Source organism: Podarcis cretensis (genome assembly GCF_951804945.1).
Source record: "Podarcis cretensis genome assembly, chromosome: 7".
Lineage (NCBI taxonomy): Eukaryota > Metazoa > Chordata > Lepidosauria > Squamata > Lacertidae > Podarcis > Podarcis cretensis.
Window position 1 is genome coordinate 30,201,118 of NC_137176.1, and position 14,127 is coordinate 30,215,244.

A 14,127-nucleotide genomic window follows, 5' to 3' on the forward strand; every position below is an offset into this window, starting at 1 on the left:
CTGATTGGCCCTAGAACAATAGGATCCAAAAGGCAGCAGCCTGATTGGTCCTAGAACAATAGGATTCAGAATGCAGCAGTCTGATTGGTCCTAGAACAATGCAGCAGTATGATTGGTTGGCAGGAACTACCCAATCATGCTCCAGATAGAAGTGAATCCACAACCTGATTGGCTTACAGTAGAATTCCGGAATTAGCCAATCATGTGCAGCCCATTGTGTAAATAATGTATATAAAGCAGATACCTTGAGGGGACTTTCATTCATTCCTCCTCACCACTATGAGCTGAATAAAGAGCATGAAATCACTTTGCGACTCTGAGTATATTTCAGGCTTCGTATGCCAGCTTCAGTTTCCTTCATTTGGTGCATTATATTCAGTATAAACAGGAATCCGTTTTTGCACCTTCACACACACAGATAGAGCAAACACTTGTTTCAAAAATGAGGAGGGGAGGAAAAGGAAAACCAGGATATTTCAGGATCAAATCAGAAACCAGGATGGTTTCTGTAATTCCAGGACTGTCCCAGGAAAATTGGGACACTTGGAGGGTATACTACTCTGTCCTTGTTTAAGGAAGAGAGGAAAATTCTCACTTACAGAGACCAGCAGAGCTGGGCAAGACTGGGCAGGGGGACATATTTATTCCATCCAAGCCCCCTCCAGCACAATAGATCAGGGGGTTTGGAATGCTCTGCCATTTATGTATTTGGATTCATATCCTATATTATTCCAAGCTTTTCTAAGGCTGTCACAGCAGACCTGCAGCTATGCATTTAGCAACAAAACACATAAGTAATTTGAATAATAAGTAGAGTGTTTAAAATGTGGGACTTCACGGTATTTAAAGCTCAACATACAACAATGTCAAATACAACAATGCTGAAAATATCAAATTGCTCTCAGGGGTTGCTTTGGAATTATTTTTGTTTTCCTCTGGGCTAAAGGACTCCAGCTTAACACAGTCATTTTGATCTACAGTGTTTCCTGAGACTTTAAAAATGTCAGAAACTGGATACAGTTTGAAAGGGACATTAGAGAATGTGAAACTACTATCCTTGCACATTAATGACAAAATAAAACAAACCTCTATAAAGGGCATATTTGTGGCTAATACAACTACTTAGGTTTTCTTAACAATCTTGTAGATGTTAATGGGTTTACAGCCCAATATTATGTTACAGGTCCCTTTTGGAAAATTTAGACTCTCTGATTTAGTAAAACTATATATAGAAAAGGATATATGGAAGGGGAAAGTACTGGAAAGTGTGTAGCTAGCAGGCCTGGTTTGTGTTGGGGTATTTTTAAGGGGGAGAGCTTAAGCATACTGATTACAGTTTTCAGAGGTCAGGTCAATGAAGTGAAATGCCCACTAATCTCTGCTTTAACAAATAGTGAGATCTGAGATTTTTCCAGTCCTTTATTTATTTATTCAGAGTTCTTACATGCTGACTTCTATCCCAAGGTGACTTACAAAATATAATTAAAGCCACAGAGATATCTTTAAAAAACAAATATAGCAGAAACAATTAGGTAAGAAACAAATAGAACAATTACAGAAACATAAAAGCAGCAATTTAAAACCCAGCTCACCATATTCTTCATAGAATGTAGATGGCAATAAACATGATTTTAAGGTCAATCTTTAACCAAGATGGGGGCCATATTGGCTTTCTTCTGAAGTGGTAAAAGTGTGTTGACACTGCAATCCTAAAGTCATTTACTAGGGAATAAGCCTCATTAAACACCATAGGGTTTTAAGATCCAGAAAACAAACCTTTTGAATATGACAGTTCATGGTGGAATCTACACACATATAAAAAAACGCTGCAAAAATACTTTTTAAAAAACTGTTTTGAAAAATACATTGAATTTTGCATAGCTCACTTTACCATCTAGAGTCATATTTGTATATTGCACTTTACAACACATTTAAAACACTTTATTTGCAGCTGTGTAGCTGAGTCTCAGGACGTGGGTGGCGCTGTGGGTTAAACCACAGAGCCTAGGACTTGCCAATCAGAAGGTCGGCAGTTTGAATCCCCGCAACGGGGTGAGCTCCCGTAGCTTTTCCCCCTGCTCCTGCCAACCTAGCAGTTCGAAAGCACGTCAAAGTGCAAGTAGATAAACAGGTACCGTTGTGGCGGGAAGGTATACGGCGTTTCCGTGCGCTGCTCTGGTTCGCCAGAAGCGGCTTAGTCATGCTGGCCACATGACCCGGAAGCTGTACGCTGGCTCCCTCGGCCAATAAAGTGAGATGAGCGCTGCAACCCCAGAGTCGGTCATGACTGGACCTAATGGTCAGGGGTCCCTTTACCTTTAGCTGAGTCCCATATCTGTTTAAATGCTATGATCATACACACTCCCCCCCCCCCCATTGACTCTGTGCCAAGAGAAAGTGGCAGTGGGAGAGAGAAGCAGAGGAGAGAGTGTGACCCTCCCCACTCAGAACAATTTAAATAGATGTCCCAAATGACCATCAGCTCTAGTGGAAGAAACCCAATTTCCTATTTTGTGCTGTTGTGTGACACATAGTTCCCTGCTCTAATTCTAGATGGATAAATAAGCAAATTCCTAACATTCAACAACAATAAGAAAGATGGGTGATCATGTTACATACAGTGGTTTCCAGTCAACATTGTGGAAAGTACATTCTCTCCTGCACCTCTTTCTTCCAGATTATTGTATGAGTTGAACAGTCAGAACCAAGAAGATAGATGTCTCCTAAACTGCAGGGTCCAGTGTCTCTGCTGGGCCCACTTGGGCACAAGCCGTTGTTGTTGGGAGTCAAGGAGGAATCTGAGCTATGTGGGGAAGAGAGCAGGAGGAATGGAATGGGAGGATGTGGTGTGCTGGAGCTTATTGCTTCTAATGACACTTTAAAAGATTCTTTCATTTCTGAAACAAAGCCAACTTGCTGTCGACTTCTGTGCTGAATGCTTCTTCCTTGTAGATGTGCTCCAGCAGTCAAACTGAGAATGCCAAACCTCCCACTTGTGCCAGAGGAAAAGAAAGAGTGATATTTGTGCCCACAACAGAAGCGGAGCAATAGTCTCAAAAACATGTAGCATTTTTTAGTGTCTCTTTAGTCGCGTGTACCTTTGATGCAGCCCCCAATGTATTATTTTCCTTGCCCCTTCCCCAGGCTTCCCTCTCTCCCCCTTGTCCACCCTGGGGAGAGCATCCTAATTTCCTCCATCACCATCCAAATCATTGGGAAATCTGACTTCTAAAAGGGCAGAACAATGGGGCTACTGTGATACAGTCCTTGTGGAACAATGCATGAAAAGACTCGATTCATGCTCTGTTTGACTACTTTTGGGTGGAGGCGTTTTTTTTTGAAACACCCACGGTTAAAAAAGAAGTAGAAATGGTGAACGCCCACAACCAGGAATGAATTAGAATGGGAATAGAAGACCTGCCTTGTGGGAGACAGTCAAAGTCCACATTCAAGCTTCCAATATCTGCCAGCCAAGTCCCTCTGGAAGTTTATGGGGAGAGGATAATGGTGATGGCCATCCCTGTGGTTGCCTCCAGCACCTGGTACTCAGAGGAGCTCTACCTGGGAACAAGGAAGTCTCATGGCTAATACCATTTGATAGAATTGTCCTTCAATGCTCACCGTAGCTCACCGAGAAGGACAATAGCTCAGTAGCAGAGGACAAGGCCTTGCGTGCCAAAGGTCCTAGTTTCAATTCCTGAGATCTCTAGATAGAACTGTGGGAAGGATTCCAGAAGAGAGAGGCAGTTGGTGTCAGAGACTAGTTGGAAACAGAGGAATGTTGGGAGGAACATCAAGAACAAGGGAGGAATAAAGATCTAGTTTGGGATCTGCTGTCCTTGTGGATTCTGCTGCCTGAGGTTGGTCACCTCACCTTGCTTCATAGGTGGGCTCTGGTGTGCTGGAAAGGAAATGGATGATTGTTTTGTTTCTTCTGGGAACCAGTTAGGTCTGCACTTTCTGCTGCTGCTTCCAGGAAAATGGAGGTGAAAGGGAGACAGCAGTGTAACTCCACAGAGTCAAGTTCAAAAGCTTCAGATTCAAACTTCCAGATGGACTGTACGTCAGTAGCAGAGATCCATCTCCCACTGTTGCAAACCACAAAACACCAGTCTATTTTTCAACTGGAACTTTGTTTTGTTTTCTTCGAGAAAAAGATGGGCAATGTATGCATTATTTGCTTATAAAACGATTTAATGTAAGTTTGAACAATTTGATCTTTGTGTTGGTGCCCGTTACCTGGTGGGCCAAAGAAATCCTAGAAGATTCTCCTTAATGATCAAATAGGATTCAGATAGTTTCCAAAATATTTTAGTGAAAGTAAAATATGATTAATTCTAAGCACACACATTCTCTCTCTCTCTCTCTCTCTCTCTCACACACACACACACACACACAAATATATAAAAATGTATCTCGGTGAAAAGTTATGTAAGTTTCTATTTTAAACTCATCTGGTCCTAATTTTCTAAATTTACTGCCTCAGAGCTAATGCCAAAGTGCTACATTTGATTTATGGAAACACTTGAGCACATTTTTCCATAGTGATATTGTAGAAATGCATTTGCAGCTCTTTTTGTTATTGTTAGGAAATATTACAGACTAAAACAAAAATATTTTAAAGAATACTTTATTATAAAATGCCATAAGACATACGGTTAACGAGGAATCTAGTAAACAATGCAATGTATTTTAAGAGCATTCCACACAGTTTACTAACTTTTTCTGTTGCATTGAACAAGTTGATCCATCTGGTAAATGGATATTGAGAAATGTCTGCTTGGTGCCAAACCACTTTTTCAAGCACAGGCCACATTTTTGCAGGCAAATATTTAAGGGGCAGCCTTGCTATTATGTATCACTGATTGTAACACAGAGAAACACACACACACACACACACACACACACTGAAAATCCGACATCACAAAGGGGAAGAAGCACAGAAACAATTCCATTAAAAGTCGCTAAAATCAGAATCCCAAAGAGGTAGGGGTGTGTGTGTGTGTGTGTGTGTGTGTGTGTGTTTTAAATGGATCTGGAAACAAAACATCTGCTGGAGCCAGACTCTAGCTTTCCATCCCAGAAAGGATTTAAGCATTTTGTAAAATGACAGCATGAAAAAGTGGAGGAGTTCAGACTTTGGGGAAAAGGCACAAAAGAAACCCAAAAGAGTTTCTGAAACCCAAAATAGAATCAGAAACTGGGGGGGGGGGGAGTTTTCTGAGAAACATTTGTATGTGTGATGACTGTGGATTAATTGGAATATGCCTTTCTGAGAAGATTGTGGGTTGTTTCCATCTGCTGTTTGTTTGTTTTTTTAATGCCTCAGGTCAAAGTTGCAGCTTCAGTATCACTGAAACATTTTCAACCATCTAGATTCACTGGAGATGGTGCATAAAAAGGCCCCCCATTCCTGCATTGGCAACAGCAGAAACGTAGCTTACTCTTAAAGATGTCACCATCTGTCTCTCACTCAGTCACATCTCGCTTTCTAAAAGTCACAGACAAATGTTATTTTTTTTTTAATTCCATGCTTTCCCCAAGCTGGGGCCCCTCCAAGTGTTGTTGGACTCCAACTCCCATCTGCCCCTGCTACTATGGGAGCTAATTGTCCTTGGAGCTCTGTCTACTTTCTGCATATTTTCTTTAGAATAAAATCACTGAAAACAGGTTCACTTCGGCCACAGGGAGCCCTGGGAACTGTAGTTCTTCAAGAGGGGCTGGGGAACTCTTCTTGGAGGGTGGTCCATTAGAGCAAACAGGGCACTGCCCCACCAACCTTGGTCTGCCCTCAGCCAGCCCCCACCTGCCCACTATCTTTCTTACAACCAGACAAGGGGCAACACCGTCTGCTAGTGTCCTCCTCCTTAGTCTTGATGTTGCCCTTGTAGAACTCAGCAGGCAGGAGGATGGTGACAAAACCAGAATTAGTTGGTTCTGCCTGTTATTGGCTCTGGTTCCATCTACTGTTTCAGCTCCCTGCATGCCACCCTACCAGTCTCATTGGACTCCAGCCACCACTGGGCCAGTTCAAGACATTTTGTTGCCTGAGGCAAAGGACAAGGTGGCACTTCTTCACATTCCACACACAAATGCTGACCAGACTAGCAACTGAGTCTTATTTCAACACTGACAATGGAGTTGTGTCCTCCACTGCACCTGAGGGCAGCAGGCTAGCTTAGGGAGTGCAGAGATGGGCTGGTCATATAGCACACAGAGCCTTGTCCACTCCACATCCCTCAGTATCTGCTACCTGAAGTGGTCATCTCTCTGGAAGGCCCGGCTCTGGTTTGAACAGAGAATCCTCAGGTCCAAACTACATGTTACGTTAATCACACTTTTAAAAGAGTGGTAACTAACACTATCACTATTATTTGGAAGAAAAAGCAGCCACAAGGCCCTGACCTAGCACTGTTCTCCTGATCCAGATTAGGTTATTACGCCTAATGTAAGCCTTACACTGTAAGGAGATTGACTGAGAAAATATCCACCGTAAATATTCACTGTACAGTAATCCCTCATCTTAAGCACATTTGACTTGCATGATTCCAACCATATGCAGTTTAAGGTGAGCTGAAATGGCTCAAGTCAAATCCCAAGCAAGGTGGAGAGAAGAGCTTAAAAGCTGTTTTTGTGCAGAGTCCTCTTGGGGTTACTCAGTGTGAAAAGAACTTTCAAGATCTCCCACTTGCTTGCCGGGCAAGCACCAGCTCTGGAAGGCTCTGGGATACTCTTGTGAGATCTCATAATGGAACAATCCAAGTTCCTTTGAGACCCTGTGCAATCACCCCTAGCCTTCCAGAGCCGATGCAGTGAGGAAGCCTTGCCCAGAAGGCAAGCCAAGTGGACGTAGCATGAAAAGAGCTTTTAAGCCAGGCATGGGCAAACTTGGCCTTCTAGATGTTATGGGACTACAACTCCTATCATCCCTAGCTAACAGGGCCAGTGGTCAAGGATGATGGGAATTGTTGTCTCAAAACATCTGGAGGGCCGAGTTTGCCTATACCTGTTTTAAGCTTTTGGCACTCACCTGCTACCTGTGGGACGACTCCAAGGGTCTGACTATACACAATTTCCATGTATATGCATAACCCTTGGAGCTACCACCCCCAGTAAAATGAGGGATTACTATACAGTGGTACCTTGGGTTACGTACGCTTCAGGTTACAGATGCTTCAGGTTACAGACTCCGCTAACCCAGAAATAGTACCTCAGGTTAAGAACTTTGCTTCAGGATGAGAACAGAAATCGTGCTCCGGCAGCAGCAGGAGACCCCATTAGCTAAAGTGGTGCTTCAGGTTAAGTACAGTTTCAGGTTAAGAACGGACCTCTGGAATAATTAAGTACTTAACCCGAGGTATCACTGTACCTGAGAATACCACTTGAAAACTGTATCCCAAATTTCTTCAACCAAGAATACATGCAAGCTGAAGATTTAGTAAATAAGGAGAGAGAAAAGGAAAGAAGTCACAAAGGTTGAAAAAGTGCAGTTAACTCTGATATGAGTATTTGATTGCTACTTGTGACTTTGGGTCAGAATCACAGAAATGTTATAAACATTTATTTTTGTTAGAATCATAGATTTGTAGAGTTGCAGGAGTATTTTGCCCAATGGAAGGCAGATAATGGTGTGTCATATGTGAAGGTTCAAGAGTTGCAAATTTAACTTAATATGGTATGACAATAACACAGCTCTGTGCTAGCAGATAGAGACCACTCAGGGATGTCACCTCCTATTATTTCCATGTGATAGGTGGCCACGAGTATCGGTCCATTTTCACAGCAACAGCAATGTCATTTAGGACATCTTTCAGATTCCAAAACTCCCTGAAGGGGAAGGTGCATCTGGCCAGTCCTATCATGAGTCAGGGTGAAGCAGCTGTCTCAGGCAGCAGATACTGAGGTGCAAGGAGCTGACCGAGTTGTGTGTGCCATGCACCTGGCCTGTGCCTCCTAAGCTGGGCGGAGGATATAATCTCATTGTCAGTGTCAAAGCAAAATTCAACTGTAGCCTGGCAGGCTTTTGTACATGAGAACTGCGGGGGGGGGGGGGGGAGGCACCATCTTCTATCTTTTTCTTCACTTCAGGCAGCAAAATGTCTTGGACCAGCCCTGAGTAAATCTTTGCTTTACTCTCCATTTGGTAGAGAAGAGATACTTATAAGCACTTTTGTTTTGTGTTTGTCTGTGTTTAATGACCTTGGAGTTACAATGGTGTATAACTTTTTTCTCCTCTGGTGACCATGCTTTTCTATGTGTATGGCTGTTTCGGGGTATGACAGAAAGGTCAGGCTTGTCGTTTTCTATCTGCTTCCCATTCATATGGTTAGTGATGATCACTCATCCTCCCAAAGATCCCTGTTGCTGCTTCATTGGCTGACCTCATTTAGCTTTCATGCTTGACAATGCCACCATTGCAGACTTTTCATTCTCATTCTCTAATGGCAGAGCCCCTTGGGAACTGCCCCAATAGAAGGCAATCGTGCAATCTAGTGGTACTATTTATCATAATAACAGCTTCACCGAAGTGTTTCAGTAAATCAGAGGTTTTCAACCTTTTTGAGTCCATGGCTCCCTTGACCAACTGCATTCTTTCTGTGGCACTCAGGAGCCTAGTTATGTCACCCCTTGCCTACAGAGCTGGCAGCCTCTCACCCTTTTTTGAACACCCTGGTCTCTGAGCTGCCCCCCCCTTGCCCCAAAGAGAGGTGCCTCCTCACATTGCCCCACAGGGGCCTGGCAAGCACCCCCTATCCAGCCCCAGAGGCAGCATTTGCCTGGGGAGCTTGTAGCCAGGGCTGTTGCAACAAACAGCTGTGCAAGCCTTTGGGAGGCAGAGATGCAAGAGGGCATCAGAGGAGGGAGGGAAGGAAAGAGGGACAGAGGCCAGTGTGGCACCCCTGACCATCACTCAAGGCACCCCAGGGTGCCACGGCACACTGGTTGAAAACAACTGCAGTAAATAAGAAGGGGATCGAAATGGCTGAACCTTGCAGCTCTTTTCATGGCACAAGAACACGACTCACGGCATCGAGGCAATTATTTTCCTAGCAACTTTTGGACTTTAAAAAAATTCTTATTCTGCAATTTTTTGCATGAAGTGTGTGTGTGTGTGTGGAGAGGGAGAGAGAGAGAGACTGTCATTATTAGAATGAAATTCTCTTACTCCCATTTAAGTAAAAAAAAAGTTGATCAGTATGAGAAGAAAGTTATAATAGGAGTAATAGTAGTGTTAGCTGCAGGTTGTTTAATTACATATTATTTTTATTACATTTATATCCCACCTTTTCTCTACTGTGTTACTGTAATGGAGAAAAAAATACTATTATGGATCACCTCCCCCCCCTCCAAATATATGGCAACTTTTGTTTGTTAAATAGGTTATCTTATACAGTATTCTCAAAAATGGCCGCAACATTAAGGTAGGAAGATAAAATTGTCATGATAACTATCCAGGCTGCCTTTCTATGATTCTTTTAAAAATAATAATAATCATTTTTTTCAAAATTACATTAATAGGTAATGATAAAGTGCATACTTATGTTCAACAAATTGTGGAGTTATTAATATTTACATGACAGCATTTATTACCACACCAAATTAATCTATGATAAATCAACATCAATAAGAAAATATAAAGAACAATATTATGAATATATAGTAAGCCATAATATAAAACAAAATATGTTGCTGACCAGCATCTTGTACTTCCAAATTCCACAAATTCTTATATAAAAGCATACATAGTAAAAGCACAGATCTTACTCTCTATGTGGCAGCACCTACCTTGTGGTACAGTCCCCTCCTGGAAATCCAGTAGGTGCTGACAGAACTGATATGTCATCAATTTTTAAAAACGTACCTGCTTACTCAGGCCTTCCTTTTTATTATTATTAATAGAATCATAGAATCATAGAGTTGGAAGAGACCACAAGGGCCATCGAGTCCAACCCCCTGCCAAGCAGGAAACACCATCAGAGCACTCCTGACATATGGTTGTCAAGCCTCTGCTTAAAGACCTCCAAAGAAGGAGACTCCACCACACTCCTTGGCAGCAAATTCCACTGTCAAACAGCTCTTACTGTCAGGAAGTTCTTCCTAATGTTTCGGTGGAATCTTCTTTCTTGTAGTTTGGAGCCATTGCTCCGTGTCCGCTTCTCTGGAGCAGCAGAAAACAACCTTTCTCCCTCCTCTATGTAACATCCTTTTATATATTTGAACATGGCTATCATATCACCCCTTAACCTCCTCTTCTCCAGGCTAAACATGCCCAGCTCCCTTAGCCGTTCCTCATAAGGCATCGTTTCCAGGCCTTTGACCATTTTGGTTGCCCTCCTCTGGACACGTTCCAGTTTGTCAGTGTCCTTCTTGAACTGTGGTGCCCAGAACTGGACACAGTACTCCAGGTGAGGTCTGACCAGAGCAGAATACAGTGGCACTATTACTTCCCTTGATCTAGATGCTATACTCCTATTGATGCAGCCCAGAATTGCATTGGCTTTTTTAGCTGCCGCGTCATCTTTATTGGTTTTTACAGATTTTACAAATCTCACCATCATAATACATAATACATACCTTATTCCTTTTAACCTTAATACTTTAATTCTAAACAAGTTTGTACTTCCCTCCCTCCTCCTTCTGGTTTCTCTATATTTTCTTTATATTTACGCATTTGTCATGTTTGCATTCTATGTGTACCTAATACTATGAAATAATACTATTCAAAATTTCATTAAATATACATCCTTCAATTGTTGTAATATATTTGTTCAATATTCTTAAATCCAAAACGAATGATTATGAGGTCTATTTCAGTCTCACGAGTGTCTTTATTTGTGTATAGTTCTTTTCTATGTATGTTGTAAATTTCTACTCAGGCCTTCCTTAGCCTCATTAGATGTGGTAGGTGGTAACTTTTTTTTAAATAGTGCTTAGTGTGCTTTAGTGGATTGTTTTAAGTTCTAAATAAACAGTGCAATCCTATCCCTGTTCACTTCAAAAGGTAGTCGCACAGAATGCAATGGAACTTGCTCCCCATTGAGTGTATAAAATTGCAGCTTCAGTCTAAACCTTCTGACCTTCCAAGCCTGCTTATAAATATTTCCTCAATACGTTCTGTAATATTTAAGCTCCAGAATCTCTGCACCCTAAAATCTCTGTAACCTGCTCCATCCTATTCCCACTTTCTTATCTTCCATATAGACAGTTTCCTGTCTCTCCCTTCAGCGAAAGGCAGCGACATACGGCAAAAAGTGATTCAGTGCAAATAAGCATTTCAACCCCTGAAGTATCTGCTGACCTTTTCCCAGGGCTTCTGAAATGCACATTCATTTTATGAAGCAGACACATAGTTCAAAGTTAACAATGCAGGAAACAGATCCCTTCCTCTCTCTTTTTTTTAATTTATGGCTTTTCTACCTTGCTACTTTATGCTATATTCAAAAAGCACACAAAGAGAAAAAGAGGGAGGAAGAGGTGGGAATATACAACAGGATAATAAACATTTTCCTCCACATTCACAATCATATTGTACTGTGAAAGGAAGTGACCGATGCTATGAAAGCATGACCTTTCTGGTGCTCAAACACGGTCACACCATTCTGACTCTCTGCTGAGGCTTGGCTGCTTAGTTCTGATATTCTTGTTTCAAACACCATAGAAAAGAATATTGATCTAGGATTTTGCAAAAGAATATAGGAAACCTGCTAGGGATTTTAGAATGCCCCTCCTTATATTACAGAGCAGAAAAGTGAACCTACGCAGACCCTGAGATCATTCTCTGAAGCCCTTTCTCGTGTGCCTCCTCATTGAGAGGTCTGGAGGGTGGCAACAAAGAATACAGACCCTCCAAGCATCCCTATTTTTCAGGGACATCCCTAATTTACAGAAGCCATCCCAGTTTCTGATTTGATCCCAGAATGTCCCGCATTTCCTTGTTGTTGTTGTTTAGTCATGTCCGACTCTTCATGACCCCATAGACCAGAACACGCCAGGCACTCCTGTCTTACACTGCCTCCCACAGTTTGCTCAAACTCATGCTGGTAGCTTCAAGAACACTATCCAACCATCTCATCCTCTGTTGTCCCCTTCTCCTTGTGCCCTCAATCTTTCCCAACATCAGGGTCTTTTCCAGGGAGTCATCTTTTCTCATGACGTGGCCAAAGTATTGGAGCCTCAGCTTCAAGATCTGTCCTTCCAGTGAGCATTCAGGGCTGATTTCCTTAAGAATGGATAGGTTTGATCTTCTTGCAGTCCATGGGACTCTCAAGAGTCTCCTCCAGCACCATAATTCAAAAGCATCAATTCTTTGGCGATCAGCCTTCTTTATGGTCCAGATCTCACTTCCATATATCACTACTGGGAAAACCATAGCTTTCACTATATGGACCTTTGTTGGCAAGGTGATGTCTCTGCTTTTTAAGATGCTGTCTTAAGATGCATTTCCTTAGAATGTCCCTATTTTCATTGGAGAAATGTTGGAGGGTATGGAGTTATCCAAACCCTGAGCAGTCTGAAGGCAAACCAGTTTTTTAAATGTTTAATGTTTTATTATGTTTTTATATACTTTGGAAGCTGCCCAGAATACTGGGGCAACCTAATAAGATGTGTGGGGTATAAATAGTAAAATTATCATTATAGAATGGGACGTCTCTATTTTCATCGGTGAAATGTTGGAGGGCATGAGAGCAGGCCTTTTCTGCAGTGGCCCCCCATTTGTGGAATGCTTTCCCCAGGGAGGTTCACCTGGCGCCTTTAGGTGCCAGACAAAAATGTTCCTCTTCAGCTAGACCTTTGGCTGGTTATCATCTGATACCCTTTTAAATGTGTTGTGGGAGGGGGGGTTATTGGTTTGTTGTTCTTAATGGTACTATGCATTTTGTGGGTTTTATATAGTAATTTTATGTTGTGAACCACCCTAAGATCTGTGGATGAAGGGTGGTATACAAATTTAATAAATAATAGTAATAGTAATAATAAAGTTCTTTTATCTCTTTGTAATGTTGATGATGCTTGTGGCGAAGTCTGAACTACAGTCACCACCCACTCTATAGGGTTTATTTGTGGGAGAAACCACAGGGGATCAGAAGAATTGCATAGGAGGGGGTGAGCAACAATCCCCCCCCCCCGAGGGTCACATGCAGTGATGGAAGGGCAGGCAGGAGTCACATGCCAGTGGGCGTGGCTAGAGCCAGCAGTGGGTGGGGCATACATGCATACATGCACACTCTATTCATTCCCCATCAGTCTCCCATGCCATAGGAGATGCTTCCACTGCAGCCTTTCCAAGGCCATCATAGCAGTTGGAGCAAATATTTTCAGGGGATTAAAAGGCTCCCTCTTGAATATATTTGCTGTCACATAGGCCTGGAACGCTTTCTCATAATGGTGGATTCAAGTAAGGCCGAAATCACATGGTTTTAATTCAAGAGTTCAATCTCTCTCTATATTTGTCTTTCTCCCCATCTTTCTCTCCATTTTATTCACAGGAAAGTCCTCCACATCCATCACTGTTTTCCCCTCATCGCTTGACAATAAAACCTACGGACGTAAGAAATAAGAGAAGTTGCTTTCCCCCACCTATTTATAGTAACACCCTCCACCCATTCGAGAATGGAAATACGGTAGTGGTGAATTATTTTATGGGTTCCCCACCAACAGACATAGGGGTTATTGCACCACACAGCTTCCTGGAATGATAGAGTTGAAAATAAATCAACAGAAAGGCAAGGAAAGCATGTGATATTGCAGTCATAAATTTAGTTCCTACAACCTTTTTTTTATGTACAGTGATTGTACCATATGACTACACCCAGAAAAAGCTGGTCCTAAAACACATGGGCGGGATATAGAAATAATAATAATAATAATAATAATAATAATAATAATAATAATAATTACTGTTGGCAACCCTATGCATCTCTAACATGGGGAAATGGCTTCTGGGGCAGAGGCCATGTGTTTCATGAACACTTGAATCAGGCACTGGAGAAGCATTGGAAATCTGCAACACATTCACATTTGTTAATAAATACTACAGCAGGTATGGGCAACCTTGGGACTTCCAGACACTGCTGAACTACAACTTCTGTCATCCCTAGCCATTGGTCATGCTGGCTGGGGCTGGTG

General features: G+C 42.2%; 1 protein-coding gene and 1 long non-coding RNA gene across 3 annotated transcripts in view; one reads left to right on the forward strand and one right to left on the reverse strand.

The window, feature by feature from the left end:
* NEDD9 (neural precursor cell expressed, developmentally down-regulated 9) overlaps positions 1 to 2,789 on the reverse strand; it is a 79,095-nt gene extending 76,306 nt beyond the window's left edge. The window contains exon 1 of the mRNA XM_079984941.1: positions 2,620 to 2,789. The gene's annotated coding sequence lies outside the window, so the exon portion shown is untranslated. The remainder of the gene's footprint in view (positions 1 to 2,619) is intronic.
* A 606-nt stretch (positions 2,790 to 3,395) lies between these two features.
* LOC307220937 lies at positions 3,396 to 13,673 on the forward strand. 2 transcript variants are annotated; one of them, XR_013841161.1, is made up of 3 exons: positions 3,396 to 3,860; positions 3,946 to 4,198; positions 13,488 to 13,673. It is a non-coding gene; the product is annotated as an uncharacterized lncRNA (long non-coding RNA). The 2 variants fall into 2 exon arrangements; XR_013841162.1 differs by having other exon boundaries at positions 3,400 to 3,860; positions 3,946 to 4,166.
* Positions 13,674 to 14,127: the final 454 nt, after the last annotated feature.